Source organism: Sitophilus oryzae, unplaced genomic scaffold (genome assembly GCF_002938485.1).
Source record: "Sitophilus oryzae breed Bouriz unplaced genomic scaffold, Soryzae_2.0 scaffold_1974_pilon_pilon, whole genome shotgun sequence".
NCBI lineage: Eukaryota > Metazoa > Arthropoda > Insecta > Coleoptera > Curculionidae > Sitophilus > Sitophilus oryzae.
This window is the reverse complement of record NW_022146695.1, coordinates 1,747,378-1,773,053: the sequence shown is the minus strand read 5'-3', so window position 1 is coordinate 1,773,053 and position 25,676 is coordinate 1,747,378. Positions and strand designations below refer to the sequence as shown.

Below are 25,676 nucleotides of genomic sequence, written 5' to 3'. Positions count from 1 at the left end.
GTAAATAATGGATTTTAGTACTGCAGGAAAATGTCTTATCCACTTATATTTGCAGAGGTCTTATCCACTTATATTTGCTTTTTATTGTCATTATTGTTACAAATCCCGCATTTTTTTATAAGCTCTTTCACAAGTACAATATTACTACTGACGTCTTTTCAAATCCTGCCTTAATTCTAATAAAATAGTATATTCTGTAAATCAAGTTAGGATGCAATTACCGTTTGATCGAAAAAAAATGGCGTCCAGTTGGCTAGGAAATGACGATCGATGACATTTCCCATAAAAATATTCATATAAAATTAATTTCTTTGTGTTTTTTTTTTTATTAATTATATATAATAATTTTTATTTCTAGAAAAACGAGATACAAAAGAATGATTCCACTCAATGGACACGTTTTTTTTGTAAATTAACGCTTAAAACCACCAGTCCGAAAAAGTAGCAAAATAAGCGTTCGGCATTTAACGTTTTATGTAAAACTGGTTAGGTATTTTTACACAAATGAAAAAGGAAATTAAAGATAAAGGATTATACTATATCCGTATTGTAGCACATTTTTAGACAACTTCTTTATTTTTAAGATTTTGATGGTCAAACATCTACAAAATATTCCTTATGCTTGGACTAAATTTTTTCGAAAATAAATACATAACTTAAAATTCCATTACAATACGGAATTAGACTGAAGTTTTGTCGTTAAAATGATATATAATTTATATGATTTTGTAACTAATTGTTCGTTATTTTATTATAAATACTGAAGCTCTGCAAACCTAAATCAAGCCTTAATCAAAGCCCAAGTAACATTTTAAGTTCCTTTAGGTTATAATATATTCTCAAGGTTAGTTATATAAAGGTTTAATAAATGTCTCATTGGTATCTTACAGTGTTTTCATTTATACAAGTGTAGCGTTGGTTACTTATCACTAATAGTAGCCTTGAAATGTTGTTTATAACTTTCCTTATAACACTACAGGTTCTTGTTACTAAAGGTTTCATAGTAAGGTTTAGTACAGGTGTTCACATCTATTTTATATAACTTCTGGTGTTAGGTGTTATAAAGGTACGCAAGATATACACTATATAACTAAAGGTGTTATTAAGAACCATTATGTAACCAATAATACCACAAGTTATATAATTGTTCCCTCAAATCGTTTTTTTGCACCTTTCAAATGTTTGCATGCTTTATATAACCTGTAGTTCCCGAATACCAAAGCTAATGACATAACCTCAAATTTTTAATATAATCAAAACAAATAATATATTAGACAAATAATGTATTATAATGAATAACAAAAAAATAAACTGGACAAAACACAAAAATACATCTACGTTCAAGAGAAAGGTTCTTCAGAATTTAAAAAAAATAGGAATAATCCAAACCTCATTCAAACTACATCTACCAATATTGAAAGCCAACATGCAAATTTATCATCCACAAGCAGAGATCGGGATCAACCTGAGATATTTCCAACAGAAAGTTGCCAAAACGATCAGGAACAGGAAGATGCCTGGCTAAGGCATTCTCTAACATAAGAGAATGAGCTTTGCGCTTTAACATTACACATTCTACACTTAAAGAACTTTTTTCTATAGTCAATTCATTCATAACTGTTCTACCAAAGTACCAAAGGACCCTAGAACTCTTTTGCAAACTCCTACCACTTTAAATATAGATCAAATTGTACCAAAACAGTATTATTTCAATTTAATGAGGTTATGTTTTGTTTTCTGCACATTTTCTGTCAGATTGCTGTAATGTCAAACTTCGTTCGCAGGGAGTCGCTACAGTCGACACCACGGGTTACATAAAGGTTTTCTGGGTGACTAAAAGTAGCCATAAACACCTCGTCATTTATAATGGTGATTTGTATCACCTTTAGATGTATAAAACACTAAAATTGGTGTTTTAAATAACCCAAACTCATTTACGCAACCTTAAGTAACCAAATTTATATAATGGTTGATGAGTATGTTATAGACCCTAAAGTAATATATAGCACTTTAAATATAATGGACGCCATTATTATTGATGTCTTCATTTTTGGTTACAATGAGTATTTCTAAGATGACGTTGAAAACTGGTACAAAACTATATTTTGGCCAGCTGTCAGTTATTTCTATGTATTAAAAAAGTCGTATGTTCTATTATTTGAATTAGTAAATTTGACTTTTATTACAAAAATTTTACCATATTTTTTTGGTTTATAAAAAAATCTATTAAATAATTCTGCTTTTGAGGGCGCATGTGTTTTTTGGAGGTAAAATTGATTTTCACACAGTAAATTTAATATCGCATATGTATTTAGTACTCTGGCTAGGCACAATAGATTTTATTAAGTCAGTAATTTCTATAAAGTCATTTGCATAACGCAAACGCTTTTGTAGGCTATGACTGGGATGGCGTCATTTTGTCGCTTTGTGTTTCTGGTCTGGATTATCTGCGTTGGACAACTTGGAGCAATAAGATCAAATCTTTTTATGTTAAAAAAAGAGGCAAATATTAAAGTAGTTAGTCAGAAAGAAACAAGTATATTTTCAAAAAACGCGCATGCGCGATATTTCTATGGAGGTAGTCTCTGGAAACCTTCTCAACACCACTATATAACTATTATATACCCTTTTTCAGTTTTATAGCGGTAACTCGATAGGATATATAAAGGTGTTGAGGAAGTTTTCAGGACTTTGGTTGCACACCTTGAGTGTTAAGGGTTACCATAGGAACAGTTATAAAATGGACCGTTTAGGGCATATAAGTGTTATATAATGGTTACCAATAACTCACGACAACCATTCTAGATGCGTTTAGGTTGTGTAACGAAAATTTATTTTCGTTGTGCTTGCCTTCGGATTATTTTATTTTTAAAACAAGGTTTTTACAGTTTGCAATTTTACTCGCATTGACACTCGCTTTTCCGTACCGTACTTTTCCCCGGTTGGATTTTGTGCGTCGGATACTAGAATTAGATAAACGTTCAATTCGTTAATCAATTGTTTATAATGATTATCGTATGTATAATTTAATATTATATTTATTATTATTATATTAATATATATATATATATATATATATATATATATATATATATATATATATATATATATATATATATATATATATATATATATATATATATATATATATATATATATATATATATATATATATATATTACTGATTAATTAATTTAAAATATATTTTTTATCGTTCTTTAATAAGGTAGGTTCTCAATGGTACTTAGCAAAGTTGAACTTATTATTTGGATTTTAATATGTTTTTGTTCAACGATTATAAATTAAGTTGCTTTCTTTTCATGGATCGTGCCATCCATCACGAGAATCCATGGAGTACCAAATTACACCAAATGGTACGGTGTACAAAATATTGCAGACTGTAAAACACCGTAGATTGTTTTAGGCAATTCAAAATACAATAGTTGCAATTTTTGGTTGCCTACCTACTGTTTGAGATTCATTTGTTTATTTTTAACAGAGGTTAAGTGAATTTTCCTTGTTATCAGTTCTAATTGATTAAGATGCAATTGTTTCCTTGATTTTTAAGGTATGTAAGGAGTCGTTAAGTATTATTTTTATTAGTAGTTGAAATTTTATCGAGAATTAGTTTAACAACGCATGACTATTTTTAATTCGATCTGATATGTCAAGATTTTCGGGAGAAGGGGTATGGTTAATATAAATCTAAAAATTTTAAAATTTTGCCTTCTCTTCTCATCTCTGCTCTGGGCATTTGGCCATTAGTCCAATCTGTTGAGATTATTATATTTTTTTCTTCAAAACTGCATGCTGAAGGTACGATTTTAGATAATTTTACTACGGTTCTATTTAACAATTTATTTCAGCAATTATTTCATTACTTAATATGTTTTCTAAACGTAGGTAACTACCTATTGTTTTTTTATTTTTGTTTTTTATATAGCTACAGTTTTTCTCATAAGAGCACGTGCTTAGACTTATCTTAAGATAGTTACTCTACTATCTTTCGAGTTATAAATAACTAATTATTGTCTTTATTTTTTCTACCTATATATAATATACGGAGACGCCACAACGTGGAACAGAAACACAGACAGGTGTTCGATACAGAGTCAGGCTGTCCGAGAGAACCAACTGCTGCAGGAGTACGATCAGGAAGATCCCAGGAAAAGCAGGCCTTTGGTAAGTAAAGCTTTTATAATTTCATTATTAACGACTATAGTCATCTTTGAAAAAACTTTACTTGCCAGAGGGTGGCTTCTCCATACCTGGACCCTGTGGTGGTTATTTTTCTCGTTTGACTCCTCGACAGATAAGATTTTTCTAATTTTTTTTCTCGCCTTATCTGTCGATTAATTTCTTATTAATAATATTTTTTTATAATTTAAATCATCGTCTCTTCGTATTGCATTTTTTTTTTGGATTTTGTTTTTTAGCACGTGCAAAGCAATAAATAATTTTCTGATGGAACCACGTTTTTTTTAAATTTATCTAATAGAATCGTACCTGTAGTGTGGTAGTGGTCTTGCTATTTTTTTATTTAAATTAATTTTAAAATTTCTTGACAGAGAGAGACAGAGAGAGGGAGATACATTTTATCTTTACCTATTTTTAAAATAATTTGGACGAACTATTCAATTCTTAACTTGAAATAAACTGTCATAGCAAGATTTCATATTTTATTCAATTAAATTAAAATTTTATTAAATTTAATTATTAATATTAAATTTTCAAGGTTGATAGTAGAATTTTGTCTATTATTCATAATTTTTTATTGGTTGGCTTTTAGAGAAGACTAACAATTTATTGGTTAAATACCAATTTGTTTTTGCTGCCTTTCGGCTTCTGTATTAAAATTGATCAATTTTAATTTTAATTTTAAGGTTAAATTTAAGTTGATTTTTATTAGTAGTTAATTAGATTTAATTTAAATATTGTTAAGGTAAATAACTATACCTTTGATTTAAATTTTCATTGACTCTCATTGTACATTATATTGGCAACCACAGACAGTCGACTTGGTACACTACCACATAACTGGGTGCTTAACCATTGTTTGGAATAGCATACTGCTGTTTATTATCTTCTAGGAAGATACGAGAACTGACCCTCCCCATAAGTAGCTCACGCACTGAGACTGGTGGAGTCTCACAAGCTCTCCAAGATTAGCCGGACAATCACGCTACCCACCAGCGGATGAGAGCAGCGTTGGTCTCCCAACCAACGGAAGCAGAAGCATATATCTAAGTATCCCAGTTAATTACCTATTTTACATTATAATATAGTCAAGACTGTCACAGCCAGCCAATTGTCGTACTATAGTGAGAAATTGTTAAGTAGAATATAAGTAGTATTTTAAAAAAAAAATCTTGTTTTATTTAATTCCAAAGCATACTTCTAAATTCATCAACATCCAGAATTTTGTGGGTTATAGTTGTAGAATATGGTGTTGGGAAGTTTCCTAATACACTTATAAAACAAAAAATGCTTCTTGGGAGCACGTGTGTTTGAAATTTTGGCTGTGACTTAACAAGACAGGATCGGGCTAAGCCTTAGGCAGATTTCTGAAATATAATATATATTTCCTTCGGCCACACACCCGATCAACTAACCCGACCCCTGAGAGCGACTCGGAACTACAGCATAATAGACATATATTAGTATAGGCATATAGCATCAGATAAAAATAAACTCTTAAACATTAAATGTTTTTTTTTCCTCGATATTATTTCGAGAATTTATATTATGCACTTCTGTTTAAACTCCGCGGAATTTAACCGAACGTTTACGTATAAAATCTTTATTTAACTTTATATCTCCCGATGCAAATTGCAGTTAAGAACTATCATTGCGAGCCGCTTCTTCCTTTGCCCCAGGGACGGAACAATCAGCAAATTGGATGTTTGTTAGGAGAGGACGCCTTTTTGTTTCCTTCTCTCTTGGAAGTTCTTGTTCCGGACACGGAAAGCCGGAAGCCGAGATTTTTAGATTTCTTTAAACGCCATTTCGTTCAGCTAAAACAACTCCATTCTATTCGATTAGTTCGTTTTTATTTTCGTTTTTACATCTCTTAATTAGCTTTGCTCTAAAATATTGGTTTAAACGGACGAAAAATAAAAGTATTTTAAGTTAACGTTTCCTTTTTGTGGCTAAGGTTAATCTGGACGTGGCCTACCGACTTGGCGAGCTTCTAAATCGACTCGTATGTCAATAGATTTTACATTCTTGCCATGGAACAACAGCACGACAGAGTTTCGAGACGGTCACCCGTCCATCTACTCGGATCGTCTAACGTCGCTTAACTTCAGTGATCTCTCGGGAACCGGTGTTTTAATGTAGCGATTTCTGAGTGTCTATACTACGCTTTTTTTATTATGACATTTTTGACATAAAAGAAAGATATGCTAGGTGGTGCAAACTGTATTTCGGAAACTTCGGCAACATATTCTGCAGATAGAAATAAATAAAAAAGTTCGTATAAATGTATGTCCTAAAATACTTAGTTTCGGAGATACAGGGTGTAGAAATTTCATTTTTATTTCGATTTTTTCCTAGTTGTAGAGGGCGCCACCTACATATTTGTAAATAGTTTGAAGAATAATAACTTTTTGTCCGCACCTGTATAAAACTACTGAGTAAAAAAATATACATTCACGACGATTTTTACGTACAAAAAGGTCTCTTGATAAATCGCTACTATAGTAATGGTTCTCGAGATATTTTCTTAAGTTACAACGAGTTAACTCATCATACAGTCTTAGGACTTTAACAAAAGCCAGTATCTGAGACGAAGTAATTATTATACTGAGATAATAAATTTTAAATGTTTTTGTGCCAAATGTTCAACATAAACTGTCTTATCATCATTTTTTTAAAGAAAAGTATAACTATTCGTTTAAAAATTCATCCTTATATTCATGATTTTTCTATTGCTGACTCGCCTAAAAACCGACATTCTGTCGAACCGCCGCACCGCACAACCCATTGCATGGACGCATTCGCGCATCAAATCGACGCATTGACGAGCCACATCGACGAACCGCATCGACTAACCGCCTCTACAAACTGCATCAGCGCATAGTGAGTATGGCGCATTAGCTACTGCAATTATGCTTAGGTTTGAGAAAAAAACTTTTAGCTCAAAATAGGTATTTTTTTTTATTTTTGATTCTTTGTGATTATTTTCTATGATTATTGTTTTAATTATTGTTTTGATTAATTTTAATTGTTTGTGTTGTTATATTTTTTTTGCTGAATAACGATATCTGTTAACTATATCAATGTCCTTTGTTTAACTATATCAACCTTTGAACAAAAACAAATATAATCAAATATTGCTAACATTAATTATAATTAAATCTGAGCTACAAGAAATTTAATAGGTAGTTTAAGTAGGGTTTGTTTTCTCGATAATTACAAGCAATAAAAAGAAAAGGCACAAAAAGTAATTTTTACTCCGAATAGTTAAAATATTCAAATTTCAAACGTTCCAAATAATATAAAGAAATTTTCATACCTTGTATGTAATTATATATCGAGAAAATATGGTTACGCTCGTTGAATTTGACACTTGATGTCAGTTTAATAATATATTTCCGTACTTTTATGCTTAGGCGTAAAAGTGCTTTACATTTATATTTAGGCGTTAAAATGACTTTTTTATATTGTCAATCACGTCGCAAAAATTAATACTTTCCTGACGTTTGAAAAAAATATTTCTTCTCCTTAAATTTTTGGAACCACTGGATCTTTTCTGAGTTTTCTTTATTTTGTTAGAGTTTGTTAGAGTTTTTCTTATTTAATCTATTAATTATGTTGCCATATTATCAACATATTATGTTTTTATAGACGTGTTTCTGAGGTTGAATGTTGACATTCAATATCTAAAATGTAAAATGCATTTTTAAAATGTCTTCCTGTTTTTCATTGTATGGAAAGCAAACCTGATAGGTCAGCAATCTCGATGGCACGAACTTTATGGAAATTTGAGTAAAGCTTTCCACAGATGAAGGGGATTTTGGAAGTTAGGACTTTGGGTCTGTCGGGTGTGCGGTTACGGTGCTCTTCTGTGGTTGAAAAGTTGTTAAAAGGATGGATTAGCAGTACCTTGTCGGCTCGTTTTCGCTGATACATTTGAGATTATAGGGCAAAAAGGTTGAAATTGGACTAAGTTATTTGCGGATTGAACATTTTTAAAATTTTATTTATTGTATTTTAATGAACATGTTTAAATATACAAGAAGCTTTTAATTTTAGGTCACTTAATTTTTTTAACAGATATCTCTGTTTAATTATTGACTTACGTAAAAATAACATTCGCTGTCAAATATTCCGGTTATAGCGTATGATCGAACAAAAACGGCGTCAAAGACAGCTGGGGAATGACAATCGATGATAATTTTGGCGAGGCCAATCTTGTCAAAAATTAACACTAATTATAGAAAAATTAAAACAGAATAGAACGTTTCCATACGCACAAATCTATTTCTGGAAAATTATTTTTTCTCGAATTTTAAAGTACAATATTTAAAAATTATTTTTGATCATTATAAAAATAAATTATAATATTCTTAATGCCAGTCTAACAGTAAACGCAATTAATTTTTAAGTAACAAGTAAATGAAGCCTAGAGCTTGACCTCGCTAAAATTATTGTCACTCCCCAGCCGTCTTTGAGGGCGGTTTTTTTTGATCGTATGGTAGTTAACGCGTAAAACTTTTTTTGTTGGTTATAGATATATTATTGTTTTTATTATTTAAGCGAAGTTGTCCATTCTATTCTTGTTTAATATTCCTTCTCTTATTATTATGGTATTTATCTTCAACCGTCCAATTAAAGAACTAGTTTAAAAAGACCACTTTGATGCCCTACTTCGATATCCAAACACAGAAAGCAACCTTTCTTATTTGGCTCTATTCTATTCCTGACTTTTTAGCTCTATGTTTCCATCCTTTGAGTATTGGTATTCTTTTATTTTCTGCGAAATAGGGATACGGAGAAAATTAATGATTGTTTCTTTTTAAAAAGAAAATATTTGTATACCTTTTGTAACATTCTATACAAAGTCAAAGAAAATTCTTAAACTGGTAACAAACGGAAATAGTTCAACATCCTTTGTAACAAATTGCTACGTTCTGTAAGCTGTTTTCCGATTTTATATCAATACTATCAAAGACAAATTACCTCCTTTATCAATCCATATTAATAAAGAAATAGAGATCCGAAATTCTGTACATGAAATCGATTTAAAAAAATTAATATGTAGTCGATTATTGATGATTCACAGATAAAAAAGCAATGATTAAATAGTTATTTTTTAGATAAGACGATAATGCAATTTTATCGTCGTGTATAAAACAATATTTTTTTCCATAGCGAGTTACGTGTTAAAAAATATTCAGAAATTATTATTTCAAAGCATTTATTACGAATAGAAAAAATATTGTGCTGGGTTGGCGTTAGTTTCTACGTAATTTGACAAATAAATAAAGCTGTCTCTTTAGTTGTCAGTTTTGAGTCAATATTTTTTAATTTTCTTTCGTGTCAATTGCTGATTGAATTGAAGCCAGAAATGGCTCAAAGCGAAATAAGTAAATTACCAATAGATATTCAGGCGACAAACGCCATATCCAAAATACTTCCATTTAAATCCCGAATAACTTTTTATAAGCTATTTTTGATAAGCAATTTTAACAGTTGCTATGGAAAAAAAATGTTGTTTGTATGTCAGAGCATTACTAAAAATATATGAACGGGTTTTGATGCAGTCTCTACTGTTTGAAATCTTAATATGGCGGTCAGCATATCCACTATAATTTATTTGGCAAAATTCATACAGAGTGAGAAGATTGAAATATTGCCAAAATGTATATGTGAATCAATATTTTCAGGATTGAATTTACTTAAATCTTGGTAATCTTCGATAGAATTAAAGAAACAGGTGTTTCAAAGTTTTTTAAAATTAAAATGGAGTGAAAAAGTTATTGTTAGTTATAGAAAAAAATTATCGTAAATTTTTATTGTAGTTCTCAAATGGCAGCGCCAATTAAAAATTGCAACAAAGCTCAGGTTTTTCTGTTTGCTTGATTTAAGTGAATTATGTTTAAATAGTTTTTTCTTCGTTGTATTTAGATTTAATATATTAAGTAACTCAATCCTTCATTTCAGATAACCATTAAATTTGAACAATAAACGGTTACAAGAAAATGCTAATCATAACCGAAATAATTATGCAATATTAGATATATCAGCAAACGATTATTTTTTTTTAACATTAAAATACTTTTAATCACCTCCTGAATATCTCTATTTCACATAATATCTGGTATAACTGATTTGTCGTTAAACCTGATTGTAGTTCTCAAATTGCGACGTAAATTGAAAAATGCAACAAAGCTCAGGTTTTTCTGTTTACTACTTGATTTAAATGAATGGATATTTTAATAGTTTATTTTTAACCTTGTTTTTTTATTTAAATAACAGATGATTAGAACTCTTTTAACACTAAAATACTTTTAATCATCTGCTGATAATGCTAACAGGGTTAGCGAAACGCGCATCCAGAGCGAAAGTAAAATGTTTTGGTGTATTGTAGCGAATTAGTGTTTTATTTTGATATCTACCATAAAAAATATGACAGTGCTCCGTTTTATCTGTTTATTCGACTCAAATTTATAGATAATTCAATACTTCATAACTACCAAGTGAGATAAATAAATCAATTAATAAGAAAATACGAATCATAGCCAAAAGAATTATGCAAAAAGCGAAAAATAAAATTACCGTAAACATCTATCTCTATTTCACGAAATAACCAGTTAACTGAATCGTCGTTAAACCTGATTGTAGTTCTCAAATTGCAACGTAAATCAAAAAAATTGCAACATCGGTCCGTTCTTTCTGTTCGTTCGAATCGAATGAATGGGTAATTAAATACGTCATTTTCGAAGCGATTCGTCACGGGCCGGGCAAAATGGAGGAAAATTGCGCGGAATTTAGATTTGCGTAACGGACGAAACTCGGGCCGGCCAAATTAAACGGAAACGTTTAACGAGTGCCTTTGTTAGACTTACGTTGTTCGTAGCCAAATCGCCGTAATTTATAAGATTGCAGCTAATGAGTGTGTCCGAGTGCTTTTTATTTTGGTTTCTAGTAAATGATGTTTAATCAGAACATCGTTGTTCGTTAATATTGGGTAATATTTTAAGAGAAGAGCAATACCCTAACGGTACGCGCCGTTAAATTCCGTTGTTGAGAATAAAAGAGCATGAAGAGATAGAGGAGAGCTGCAATAAGTTATAAATAATAGCACATTCTTTGTCACATAATGCACATACATAAAGAGCTTACTATACCGGGTGCGTCTCAAAAGTGGCTCTGTAACTTTTTATTTTTTCAGATAAAAAAACGAGATTTGGTATGTTAGTGTACGACATAAATTAGAATTGATTGACGTATTCAATTCTTTTCGGCCACTTCCTGTTTCACCGGAAGTAACTACAACTTTTGATTTTTAAATGCCACTCTAGGTATTTTTTTACTTTATTTGATAGAGAATAGAGGAAACCGCATCAAAATACGTTCATTGGTTTTTCAGTGATGCTCTGACATAGAAGCAAACAAACAATTTTTAATCATCGGTTCTTATCTGTGTATTATCCATAGTCCACTACATATTAATTTTTAAAATCTATATATGGTTCTATATACACACTTCCCGACATCTATTTCTTTATTATATACACTGATAAAGTGTAAGGTAATTTGTCTTTGCTAGTATTGATATAAAATCGGAAAACAGGTTACAGAACGTAGTAATTTGTTACAAAGAATATTGGCCTATTTCATTTTGCTACCAATTTAAAGATTTATTTTGACTTTTTATAGAATGTTACAAAAGGTATACAAACTTTTTCTTTTTAAAACAGAGACAACCATTAATTTTCTCTGTATTCAATCCGCAGAAACTAATAGAATACCAATACTCAAAGGATAGAAACATAAAGCTAAAAGGCCAAGAAGAGAATAGAACCAAATAAGAAAAGTTGCTCTCTGTGTTAAAATTTGGATATCAAAGTAGAACATCAGAGTGACTTTTTAAACTAGTTCTTTAATTGGATTGTTATTGTTACATTATTTACAATCCTAAATAGCATAATAATAAAAAATAAACAAGAATAAAAAGGACAAATACATTTAAATTAAAAAAATAGGAATATATCAATAATCTAAAAATTCGCGTTCCAATGTTCCGTTTATTTGGAGGTTTACATCTTTTTGAATGATTTTTAGAATTCCTTTTAAATCACTAATTATATTAGGCAACACACAAATACACTTGACAATTAAACGATTTTTTATAATCGATTATATTCTTTTATTTAGTATCATTTTTTCTTACATTTTGCATAATTCTTTTGGTTAGGAGACACATTTTCATAAAAATGTATTTTTTTGTCACGATGGTATTAATTTTTGCGACGTGATTGATAACATAAATAAGTCATTTTAATATCTAGGCATAAAAGTGAAGCACTTTTATGCCGCACAAGTACAAAAATATATTATCAAACTGACATAAAATGTCAAATTCATCGAATGTAACCAGAGTTTCTGGATATACAATTACGTACAAGGTATTACTTTTAAATCTTTTTATATTATTTGCAAAGTTTAAAATTGTTTAAAAAATGATTTGTGACGTTTTTGAAAATTATTTGTAATGAGGATAGCATGTTCTATTCGGAGTAAAAATTGCTTTAAATGCCTAGCCGTCAATATCAAACGTACAGACTCGCCGCAAAAAGTATAATGTTTACTCCGAATAAAGCATTATACTATAACTATACTTGCGTATAGTTATAGTATAAATATATAGTTATTTATAGTCGTTGCAAGATATATTGATGATAACACAGATCTCTCTCTTAAACATTTAATTTAAAAATAATTGAGAGATAAATTTTTAATTGCAGAAGATTGTGGCGCGCAGAGCTATAAAAGAATATTAAATGGCCTAGTCACGTTGAAATAATCTCTTAACAGGAGAGCGGTGGTTATACACTGTTCCATAATGAAAAAGAAGAGCTTTCGTAACTGCAATTTAACTTAATTCTCTTTTATGAAAGCCTTCCGTTCTTTGCCCATTATAACTAATAATAAAAAGTCTAATTTGCTCCGAGTTTTGTAGAATTAAAGCCGAGGACTTACCCTGCCATACATGCGTTTTAGGCTACTAAGCCTTTTGCGGGATAAAAAATGAACTTGTGGCTATTGGACAAAGGAATGTATAAAGTTTATACAAATTCGGTTTATTTCCCGTATAAACAATATGTTTTTATACAATATTTATACGCTTTTTATAGAAGTAAATAGATTAATGATACAAAGATAACCAAGGCACTGTCCTCTCTAAAAGAACAGCCTATGGGTCGACTTTTTTTTACTTCATCAGCTGTTCATCATTAGATATTCGGTCAGATTCTGTATTCACATTTTGCCGCTTGATTTTCGGCATTATTACTGTTGTAGTGCAAAAAACTAATTACTTTGATGCTTAAATGCCATAAACTACTACCAGATATTATATGATCACTCTCTGTTTCTCCTAAAAAAAATCAGAAATATTACACGTTTTGTAAGCGATTTAACCTAAAAGTCCACATAAGTTTTTTTTTATTTCGTGATACTTCGTTTCTTTTTAAGACTAACAATTTATCAATAAAGCTCAAGTGGAGTGTGTTTTTGGTTCTATGTCTCAACTTTGTTGTGTTCCTGGTTGCAAGGATTTTATTATACTGGGCAGCCTAAAGTGTCTGGAAGGCCAAGAAGAGTAGGTACGAGTTATAAAACAAGACAATTCTATTGAAAATATATTTAATAAATTTAAAAATAAGATTCTCCCAGGCTGGTATATAACAAAACTGGGCAATTATGTTTGTTTTATTCATATTGTCGAATCTCCACTCCTAAGTGTTGTTGGTTCAGCTTCGATAGGTTCAAACACGTAAGTAGATATTATATGATCTAAGGAAAAATAAAAATATGTTGTTAAAGATTATGGAAAAGATTTTATTTTGAATTCAATATTAAAAAAGATTTTTGTAAAGACAGGAATGATAAAAGTTTAAAAGAAGAACTTGTTTATGTTTGATATTATAATGTATGTAAAGCATAACAATTTTTTTTGAGTAGTAATTTCTAATGAATATTTCATTTTTTGTAATACCAACCCAATATCAAATATTTAAGTGATGGCAGAATACAATATTAATAAAATATCAATAAAATTGGTATAATTGCAATACTAAATTAAGTTTTAAGGTTAAAAGTTGATAAGGATGCGTTGTACTAAAAATAGTCAGAAATTCATATTTCTTTTGTTTTAACTTGTTTAATGTTATTTACATTTTATGTAAAAATTATACTGTATTACAGTTGAGGATTGGAACCTTTGGTGTTAACAGCAACATAAAACTCTAATTCACCACAATACACTATATTGTATTATCGAAAATAAAACGGCGTCCAGTTGGCTTGGAAATGAACATCGACGACATTTCCCATATAATTTTACATATAAAATGTCAGCGTTCTTCATTTCATATCCATCGCTAACGCTGTTTTTTTTTTGATGATATTGTATTTGCAAATATAATTTTAGAACATTGATATTTGCAAAATATACATATAAATTGTGAATGTAAATAATAATATATAAATAGTAGATATTTAATGTTTTTTGTTAAATTAGGTCGATTTTCAAACCCCAAAATTTAAAATATATTTTACATTTCGCTCATTATCTTATTACATATTCATTATTTGTATATTGTAAAACATTTTCTGAATTTTTATAGTTTATAGTTTATTTGTTAAAGTAGTTATTACTATGAAATATGAATAAAACATATATTGTATTTATTAACTGTATATTTATGTATAATTCATCTAAACTATATCATTTTAAAAATACAAACAAAAAATGTGAGCCATAATTATGTTTTCCATGTATTATACATAACAAAACATATTTATTAATCCGTAATATCTAACTAGCGTGACGTCATAATCGCTCCAATGCTGTTGTATTAGAGAGGGCATTGGCTAAAGGCGGGTTCTCACTTGTCAGTTTCGCTGACGCAGTCTAACTGATTCGTTATCAATGCAAAATAAAAAACAACGATTGTATTCACACGTTTCACGTTTTCCTACATTCAGTATTCAGTTGGTCCAAACATTTTAACGTGATTTCGTAGACATGAAAATTAGTTAGAACAAAATTAAAACCAGGTGTTCGCGAAGTTTGTTTACAATATTAGCAAATGAATTACAGAATATTCTAGTGAATCAGAAACGAATAAAACGTCGTAGGTGGTGGGTCAGGTCCTGGATATTGTGAAGAAATAAACGGGGTGCTAGTGAAACTATATTAAAAGAATTAATTAACTTTAACGTTGTAAACTTTTTTACGTTGTAAACTAAACAAATCACGAAAATTTAGTTCTCACGCTTCAGTTTCTATTCATTATTCGATAATGATCAGTCAAAAATGAATAAAAGTAGAACTGGTTTTCACTTTAACTGAAAGTACGAATGTACTGATCATTTAACATGAAAATGTGTTCTGACGTTCATTATTTGTTCAGTATCACTGAATCAGTCACACTGCGTCAGCGAAACTGACAAGTGAGAACCCGCCTTAAGGTATTATTTTTCACTGAAAGATCAATATTTTAAGAAAAAATAATTTTTTAGAATATATAAATTCTCGTGATCCAACCATAAAATTTACTTTAGATGTAGAAAGAGATAATCGTTTGTTATTCCTTGATAATTTAGTGTCTAAGTTTCATAATAAGCTTAACAAATAAAACAGGTACTATGAAGCCTGAGTACAGGACACGATGGTTACAAGAACAACCAACCAGCAGATAAAATGGTCTAAGAAGGTCATCAAATGGTTCTGGAAAAGCTATAACAAAAGCATAAGACATTGATGAATATGATTCCTGAAAGTATCTCAATACAGATATATTTTTAATTTTAAACGTTACATAGATAAGGGTACCGTATAGCCAGTTTAACATTTTTATTTTCCAAATTAAACCTTATATTTTATTAAAAAACAACGCTTGACAACCGACCACGAAGGAAGCTGTTGAAACAGCTTCCAAACGTGCCACGACCTTCTACAATGAATTTGACCGAAAAATCTCATAAAAATTGGACCGAATCCAAACTAAACGAGACCCTACAACTTTAATATTCTTAAAAGAGACCGTCGCTCTTTGTTCTTTTTCCTTCATTTCTCGATTTCGAGCCTCTCGAGATCCAGATACTGGCAATAATCGAAGCCGTTTGATGGCGTAATAAAGATCCAATGGCTGGCTCTCTCTGTAGTTAATTCTTTCCCGATAAAACCGTTATAATTTAAAATTAATTCCGTTAAAGACCTATAAAGTTGGAATTTTAGTTCAGAATCGTCTTTTAATAAAAAAATATAGAATTAACACAAATTTATTTCTCTAAAATTAATTCAGCATGCTTTAATAATTCGTCAATTTAATTCATCAAGTAAGTAGGTACGGTATTAACTTGGTTTTTAAAATATATTTTTGCTTTATATAAAAAAATTTCATAATATTAATTCGTCAAAATATATTAATTCATCAATTTATTCATAAAATATATGCAGTTTTAATCAACTAGAATTTTTATGGAAATTAAAAAAAATATTTTTAATAATACACTAAACGTGTATATTAAAAAATATTAATTCATCAAATTAATTGATAAAATAAGTGAGATTTTAAACAACAGGAATAATTGTATAGAAAGATGCTACTTTCTTAATAACTCTAATAATATGACGCTAATTTTTCAATTAAAAAAAATATATTAATTCGTCAAAAAGTCGTAGATCATGACATTAATTCTTAAAATTTTGTTAATTTTTCAAATTGATGAGTGCTATTGAAAAATTTGTTTAGCAAAAACTAAAAACGCAAAGTAAATACACATTCATACTCGCATTCATAAATAAACAAAATGTAGTAAAAAATTTAGCTTTTTAAAATATAAACTGTTTCTTTAGTATATTCTGGTATTAAAACAATTAAATATTGATTTGTTAAAATCTTCTAATGAGAAGCAGGTAACACAAACTCACAGACTGGTATTATTTTTTTTAAATATTTAATATTATGTCAACTTTTGACATTCTCGCTTTAAAAAAATCGTATTTTAAATTTTAATCTAGAGTGCCATGGCTGGATTAAAAACACTAATTTTTAATCATGGAGCCTTGGAAAAATTGATTTGATCGTCTAGTGTTTTTCGTGTCTTGTCCTGGCCAGTTAAAAGATGCCCAAATCGTATTTTTAATCATATCTCAATTTTTTCAAATGGAACGAGGGTGGCTCACTAACATATTTGAAAAAAGCATTTTTTACGAATAATTTTGTACCACACACTTAAGTATTTCGAATCAAATTGTCGTTATAATCAGCATGTTACAATTTCAAATAAACCAAATGAGAAAATATCAAAAGTTGACTATGATAATATCATAGTGTAAGGGTGCCATTTAAAAATCAATAGTTGTTGTCATTTCCGGTGAAACAGGAAGTGACCAAAAACAATTGAATACCCCAATCGATCCTAATTTATGTCATATACTAACATACGAAATCTCGTTTTTTTTTATCTGAAAAAATAAAAAAGTTATAGGGGGTGGGCCACTTTTGAGACGCACCCGGTATATTAGCAAAGTTAAAAGAATCATTTTAGAAAGAAAATGGAGTTAGCACCATTCTTTTTGTTATATCTAATAGTAATACATCATTAAAAACCAATTTTTTTAACATATTACAAAATGTATTAAAAAAATCACAAACTTAATTCATCAAGCTTTACTAATTCGTCAAATAAATTCATAAAATTAGTACAATAACTGGAATTTCGATTTCAAAATTTAACTTAAAAACATAAAATATTTTAATTTAAAATATTTTTATTCATAAAACTAATCAAAATTGATTCATTTATCAAATTAATTCGTAAAATAAGTGCGGTTTTAATCAACAGAATTTTTTGTATAAAAATAGATTTTTTAATAATTCTGAAAATTTTTCCAATAAAAAATATTAATTCAGCGAATTAATTCATAAAATTTTGTTATTTTGTCACAATAATCAGCATTAATGAACTTAATTCGTGTTACAAAATCTAACAACTGATGGAAATATTTATAAAGAAATTTGGTTTTAATAATTTGAGTTCTTTCTTTAATACACATTCTGGTATAAAAAATATTGATATGATTTCTTCTATTTTTTTTGTTATCGGAGAGTTTATAGAGAGCTTGTTCAGTATTTTTTTAGAAGAAAAAAGATCAGAGCATAAAAACTGTGACCTAGTTTGTTGGATATACCTTTTTTACTTCAACAATAAAGAAATAGCAATTTGTTTCTGAGGCATAAAATGAATAAACAAACAACACAGTTTATGTGGCGGGTATGAGGTATAATTTATTTTATTGCTCTTAAAAGAAAGAAACTGGTTTTGCGTGACGGCAAATGCTGAGTTCCTTGTAAACAAGTACTAAAACAATTTATCCAAACGTGTCTTTTATTAAATTTATATTTTCTGGCTTGTAACTTGAGACAAATAACGTCCCGAAGGCAATATTTTTTCATTATAAAGTTTTATTATTTCTTTGAAGAAAATAACTGCAATCAAACTTATAATAAATATAAATTCTTCATTTAAAAACATTTTCATCATATATTTCATATTGAAGAAGTTAAGGGTAGGTACACAAAACAAGACTAAGTGCATTGCTGTAGAGGCATCGTTTTGTGTGGTCTGAAGAAATCTACTGTGGAATATCTTTCTTTCTATGTCTAAAAAATACAAAAAAAGCTTCAAATAGTAAAAATTGCAGCTATCTTAGAGTTATTTTAATATAGTAAATATATGCTACATTTTGCTATTTATAAATTTATAGTTTTATCTATCAATGTAAAAGTTTTATTTGTTTTTGTATCAATAATTTCTAATAACAACTAAAATTAAAATAATTTAAAAATTTAATTTCTTTACTCTTTACAATTATTACTCTACAACTTTAAGAATCTGTGATAATCAACAACATTAAGTTGAATTTTATCTTAATCATGTTCAATTGTAAATAAACGTAACAGAGATATTTCGGTAAACAAGATTTTTAAGTCTGAAGTCATTACTGGCAAATAAAACCAGTAAACAACGAAAATTAATCAGCCTGTATCAAGTTTGGCAAAACTTCTTCATTATCTTTGTTGACATTTATTTAATGACACTTTTTGTTTCGACAAAGAGATTAAACAAGGAAGCATCATTAAGCTCTATTTAAAAATTTGATATTTAAGTTTTAGCTCCTACTAAGTTATAACTTTACATTCAGGGCTATAAAATAATCCAAAAAAAAGTGTGTACATTATATACGCATATTTGAAGTTAAACTGCTTACTAACAGCTATTAAACTGAAGGATTTGAAAGATAAATATTTTTTATGAATGCTTTTTATAAACTTTAAAAAAAATTAGAGTCAATATAAAACCGTATACTATTCTAGCTTTATAATTTTATGTTTTTTAATTTTTATTAAAAAACGAGAGTTCTATCAATCGGCCGGATAGCCCTGACAGCTGTGGCCATTAAACCAAAATACTACATCTATATCTCTGACTACTGCTAACCAACAATTTGTTTTGTGTGGTATCTTTTCTATTTTTGTTTAAATGTTTTGTTTTTTATTCATTATTTATAGTAGTTTACAGTAATTTTATTAAATTATACGAATGTTCTCGTTGACTATTGGTTTGAAATCAATATGACAGTGTCCTCCAATAAAAGGACGAGTTACTAACTCTATATTCTGAGCTGGCATATGAGCTAGATCTTTACATAGACCGTTATTCAGAAGTCACAAACCTATCAATGAAAATATACATGAGAATGAACTTCCTAGCATACAACCAGAGGATATTGGTACACATCAAGGTTGGTACAGTATCAAGTTTATTATAGTGATTTTTTTAGCCGCGTATGGCACAGATCGTTACCCAGTGTTGCCATAAGCTTCTTTTTCATCGGGGTAGATTATCACGAGATAGCGGGGTTAAATTGTTTTATAAAGGAGTAGATCTACCTCGAATGCGGTAGCTGTGGCCATGCTCCCCTTACTACTTATTCTCTCGCTAGCTTGTGGGCTAGGTCTGTCATTCAAAGCTGTGTGTCACGGCCTTGAATTTTTACTCCCAACGCGCGTAAAGAAGTTTCACTAAAAAATAATTTTAAATATTAACAGCTTAGATTAGTTTGTTTAATTAATTATTAGGTATAACTGAGGAAAGTAGTATCCCTTAAATTGAATTCAAACGTTGTAAATCACAGTTGAGAGTCTATTACACTGTACTTGAAAATTGCTCTTAGGGGTCGGGTAAACCAGGTGTGTGGCCGAAGGAAATATATATTATATTTCAGAAATATGCCAAAGGCTTAGCCCGATCTTGTCGTGTTAAGCCACACCCAAAATTCTAAACACACGTGCTTTGATTAAGGCTTGATTAAAACCATATAAATTATATATCAATGTAATCACAAAACTTCAATCTATTTCCGTATTGTAACGGAATTTTAAATTATTTCTTAATTTTCGAGAAAATTTAGTCCAAACATAAGGAATATTTTGTTGATGTTTGACCATCAAAATCTTAAAAATAAACAAGTTGTCTAAAAATGTGCTACCATACGGGTATAGTATAATCCTTTATCTTTAATTTCCTTCTTCATTTGTGTAAGAATACCCAGCCAGTTTTACATAAAACGTTAAATGCCGAACGCTTATTTTGCTACTTTTTTGAACTCGTGAAATGGACTCTGAACCCTTTAACGCCTGATTTAATTTTTGTTCGAAAAAATGGCCATTATACTCATTTTAGTTACTTTAGGAGTTAATTAAGACACACTGCACAGTGGTTCCCCTTAATTAGCTGCGCCGTCATAACTGTTAGATATCTAGATATAGCTTGACTACACCTTTTTAATAGAAATTCATAACAAATGCTAAATAAATGTATATAAAAAACTTAATGTAATATGTATTAAAAAAATTGGGCCCAGTTCGTGTGATTTGCATTTTAAGTTCTAACTATTCGGAAAGGTATACAGATTATGTTTGCACATATGTACATGTCTTTTCATATTGAAGAGGTCAAATTTATTTTAAATGGTGAAAAAATAAAAGAGACAGTTGTTTCATTTTATAAATACAATTTAATTGTCAATTGATATACAGTGTGTCCACGAAATAAGTTGACACGAAGAGGAAAAAATAAGTTACTTTTATTTTAAGACAAAAAGTCAATCTTTAACCACCCGGTCTAAGATCCGGCGGCAATTCGCGGCAGCCAGTGGCAATTAATTTATATGCAACATTCTTTAAGCAACAAGTATTATCATGCCGTTTAAGAGGATTTGAAAGGGAAAGTAGTTAAAAGTCTTAAAGAGTGACAAGCAAAAATGTAAAAATACTATTTTTGTTGCCTTCTAATAAATTGCCATAAACTAATATTACTTAAGTTTAATTAAGTGCAAAAAAGAAAAAACAGTTCTTTTTACCTTCTTTTCGAACGTCCATTACAGAAAAGACAACAGCTTTTATCAATTTTAATAAAATAAGTAATTAATTGGCGTTATCTGAAAACTGTTTATGACAGCTTGATATCAGTAGCAAAAATGTGACATTTCTAATAAAAGAAGCGCTACACTAGACTTACATGATTTTGTTATTTATTATGTATCGTTTACAGGGGAATATAAAAACAAGTATTAGCAACAGTTTCATGCGGACATTTTGAAATTAATATTTTTAAGTAATGACGTATCTGGGAACCACTGTGCACTGTGGAGAAAAAGTTTCATTTTTTCTCAGACTTTTCGAAAAAACTATGTGACCATATGGTGACGCTAGGCGTTAATGGGTTAAAGAACATAATTTGCATAATTCATCAAAGTATGAATAGCATTTCTTATGCCCCACAAAAAATTCTCAAATAAACTAACCAGATATAAATCTGAAACTAATCAACAAAATTTCGTTTAGTCTAAAGTTTTTGTTTTGTTTTTATCGATCCGAATCCCTCCCATATCTTGTTTCAACCCCATTTTTTCGTCTGGAAAAGGGAAACGCGTGGAACCCTTCCAGATTACGCCTCCCTCGTAATTCACGCTATGTCTGGAAGGGGGAGTTCTGTGCCATATGTTAGTTCACCAAGTTTTTAATCAACCTTGTTTATATAGAATTACGAGAGATTTGAGTTTAGGAATATGTCATGGCGGGAAACAGGTCCATATTTTAATTAGACCGAAACTTCATTATATTTGATATAGGTTAACAGCCCGCGATTTTGAGTTTACATAAATGTGTACCTGTTAATTTCGTGTTATTTTAAATAAAACTCTAATACCTCAAAAGAACTGCTATTATTAACAAGAATAATAGAAACAACTTGTACTATTCAATATTTTGGTTAATGCTAAATTTTAATATGTTAAAAAATATCATGGAATAAAATGCATTCGTAGACTAACATTGTTTCTTATATTTTTTTTTATATTATATTAGAAAGGATCAGCAGAAATTATCAGTCAAATAGCCAAAATCTTAGCTTAAGTCTGGAAAAACTGTAGGAAGGTATATTGGAGGGACAAAGAGGTTTCGCAAAAAGGTGAAACCTTTAATTCAAGTATTGCAGGCATGGTGATTGTGTGGTTTTAGTTTTTAATATTTGACATTCACTTTGATTGACAAGTACTTTAATATTTGACATTCACAAAAATCAGGAAACATGAACGGAAAGGATGAAAACTACCCCACCCCTACAAAAATTTTAGAATAAATAGTAAATAAATACCCCATCAACAACCGATTTTTTTTTGGTAAAATGGCCCTTCTAGTTTTTACTATAAACCGTTTATATTCAAACCAACTAAAGTGATTTTGAATAGTTTTATTTAGATATTTTAAATTACAGTTGAGGGTTGGAACCTTTGGTGTTAAACAGCAAAATAAAAACACTAAATCACCACAATACACCAAAACACTTTTACTTTTACACTGGACGCGCGTTTCGCTAACCATGTTAGCATCATCAGCAGATGATTATAAACTGGTTTATAATCATCTGCTGATGATGCTAACATGGTTAGCGAAACGCGCGTCCAGTGTAAAAGTAAAAGTGTTTTGGTGTATTGTGGTGATTTAGTGTTTTTATTTTGCTAGATATTTTAAATAGGTTTTTTCTTCTTTCTATGTGTATTGTTTTTGGTTCTCGAGGAAGGGAGAAGATATCTCTCCTATAACTCTAAACCATTTTTTAATTATAAACACATATTTTACATACAAAAGAAATAATAAATAAAAGAAATTTTTGATTTTACCTCATTAGGCAACTGATTAATTTATAAGCGTATGCAAAAAAATTGGCGCCGGGAGGCACGTATTGCCGCCCATACTAAAATATGTTAATAAAAAGTTGGTAGGCAGTTCTTTTAGTTTCAAAGTAAAGGAATTTTCTAATTTTTTTTTATATCAAAAACTGTGACTGACTGATTTTGATGTTATTACAAATTTTGTTGTAAATATTATTCCTAATCTTAAATTGAAAACCGGCGTTTCGCTAGATACTGTAATTTTGGAGTTACGATTTTTTTAAACTTTTAACCCCCTCCCATACTCCCTTACCAACCCCCATCCCCCCAAAAAACTAATGACCAGATTCTCGGGTGCCACAGTATTTTTGTGGCAAATTTAGTTAAAATCGGTTTAGCGGTTTTTGAGTTATCGTGTTACAGACAGACGGACAGACAGACACCATAAAAATATTTTGTATTTAGGTCATTTATGACCCAAATAACTTATTTTGAGTGAAATTAAAAAAACTTTTTTGCCGATCTCTCTACCATACCTGTTGGTATGGTCGGCTAAAAATATGTCGCAAATCATCATTAAATAATCATCAAATTAAATAATATTTCAAATTAAATAAAGAATGTATTTAATGTGTGCTTAATTACAAATATTTACATACGTAATCCAGAATTAATGTGTATATTTAGTAATTTATTTAATATAGGTGTCAGTAATTTGCAGTATTTAATTTGTTAGCACTTGAAAGTGTATATTAGCGCAATATTATTCACGGCGATATATTAATACTTCCATTCAACGAATCGTCTGATTTAAAGCCCTCTATATTTGTTGTTGTTCAACCCTTTATTCCTATCCATAAATTATTACGCCATGGTATTCGGGAGATTACTACAGCTAATCGTATGAAATTGAGGTTTATGATGCATTAAAATCTTTCAAATTGCTGCAATTAACATGGACGATGCCAGCTCTATCTCTCCAATGCCTCTATAATACAATCAACATTACAAATACGGTTTTTTGCTTAAATGTTTCTAGTTTGGTTTGGTTATAAAATATAACTATCTTATGTATATTATAACTTTCTTATCAATTTAAACCACATTCGTTGCTTGACAGTGGTATATCTTCTTGTACTGACTCACTAACCATTATCAAGAATAGTGAACTAATCTAAATCCCAATAAAAGCATATACAGGGTGTCCCAATATTCCATGGACATAGGAAACATGTTTTTCTCAGGTAAAATTTCGACAGACGATGACAGAAGAAAAGCAGATGACGTCCCATACCAATCTATTTATTTTACTAAAAAAAGTTTCTAATATTTTTAAGTTAACTGTAGATGAGTTTAAATATAAATCCGTCATGCGTCGTCTCTTGTTATTTTTAACCAGTTCTATTGGTTTACTTCAAAAATATCAGACAGATCATATTTCAATTTTATTGGTTTGACGAAACGATGAACGACAAGCGGACGCCGATGTGTATGATCTCGCCTTTAGATTCTTGAGGCTTGTCAAAGTCTTGCCAAATTATAGGTTATAATTTTGTGTCAATTTATGTCAAATATCTGAGTTTTGGAAGGTGATGCATTTTGATCGTGTTATTACGTGTGTTTTGTGTCTTTTGAAGTCAAGTGGAGGAAAAATCGAGGGAAAATTAACTGTAGACCCAGAGCACAGTTTATAGTTAATACTCGCTGCCCAGACAGAACGTCTTATACACCAATAAAGTTACCAGCAATAAACTTTGTATACCCTCTCGTCGTAGATATGTGCATCTTGTATATGCTACAAAGGATCGTACTAAACATATACTACTGAAGTAGCTGTAAAATATCGACATCACACGATAGGTAAATAATGGATTTTAGTACTGCCTGGTACTGCAGAAAAATAATGTCAAAAAAACTGGTTTAAAAAAAATAATATTAAAGTTAATTAATCAACCTTTAAGGTATACAATTTGGTAAGTATTATTAATAAAATAGTTTCTTTTATTTATGTTTTTTATTTATTCCTGTGGAATATTACAAATTTGGGGTCTTGTGCAGAACAGGTCCCCACGAAATCGTGTTTTTTTTTATTTTTAATGTGGATCCCATAGTTAATGGAATGGTTTAAAAGAAAAAAATTGTTGGATGAACCACTTTTTCCACGAAAAAAAATAATTGAAAATTCCAAATTTTCACT

At 29.7% G+C, this 25,676-nt stretch overlaps 1 protein-coding gene and 1 long non-coding RNA gene across 10 annotated transcripts in view; one reads left to right on the top strand and one right to left on the bottom strand.

Moving 5' to 3' along the window:
* The window catches only part of LOC115883641 (disks large 1 tumor suppressor protein), a 1,010,644-nt gene that overhangs the window by 603,653 nt on the left and 381,315 nt on the right, over positions 1-25,676 (bottom strand). The gene's annotated exons all lie outside the window — the stretch shown is intronic.
* LOC115883652 lies at positions 2,280-5,465 on the top strand. Its single transcript, XR_004050420.1, has 3 exons — positions 2,280-2,818; positions 3,569-3,572; positions 5,441-5,465. It is a non-coding gene; the product is annotated as an uncharacterized LOC115883652 (long non-coding RNA).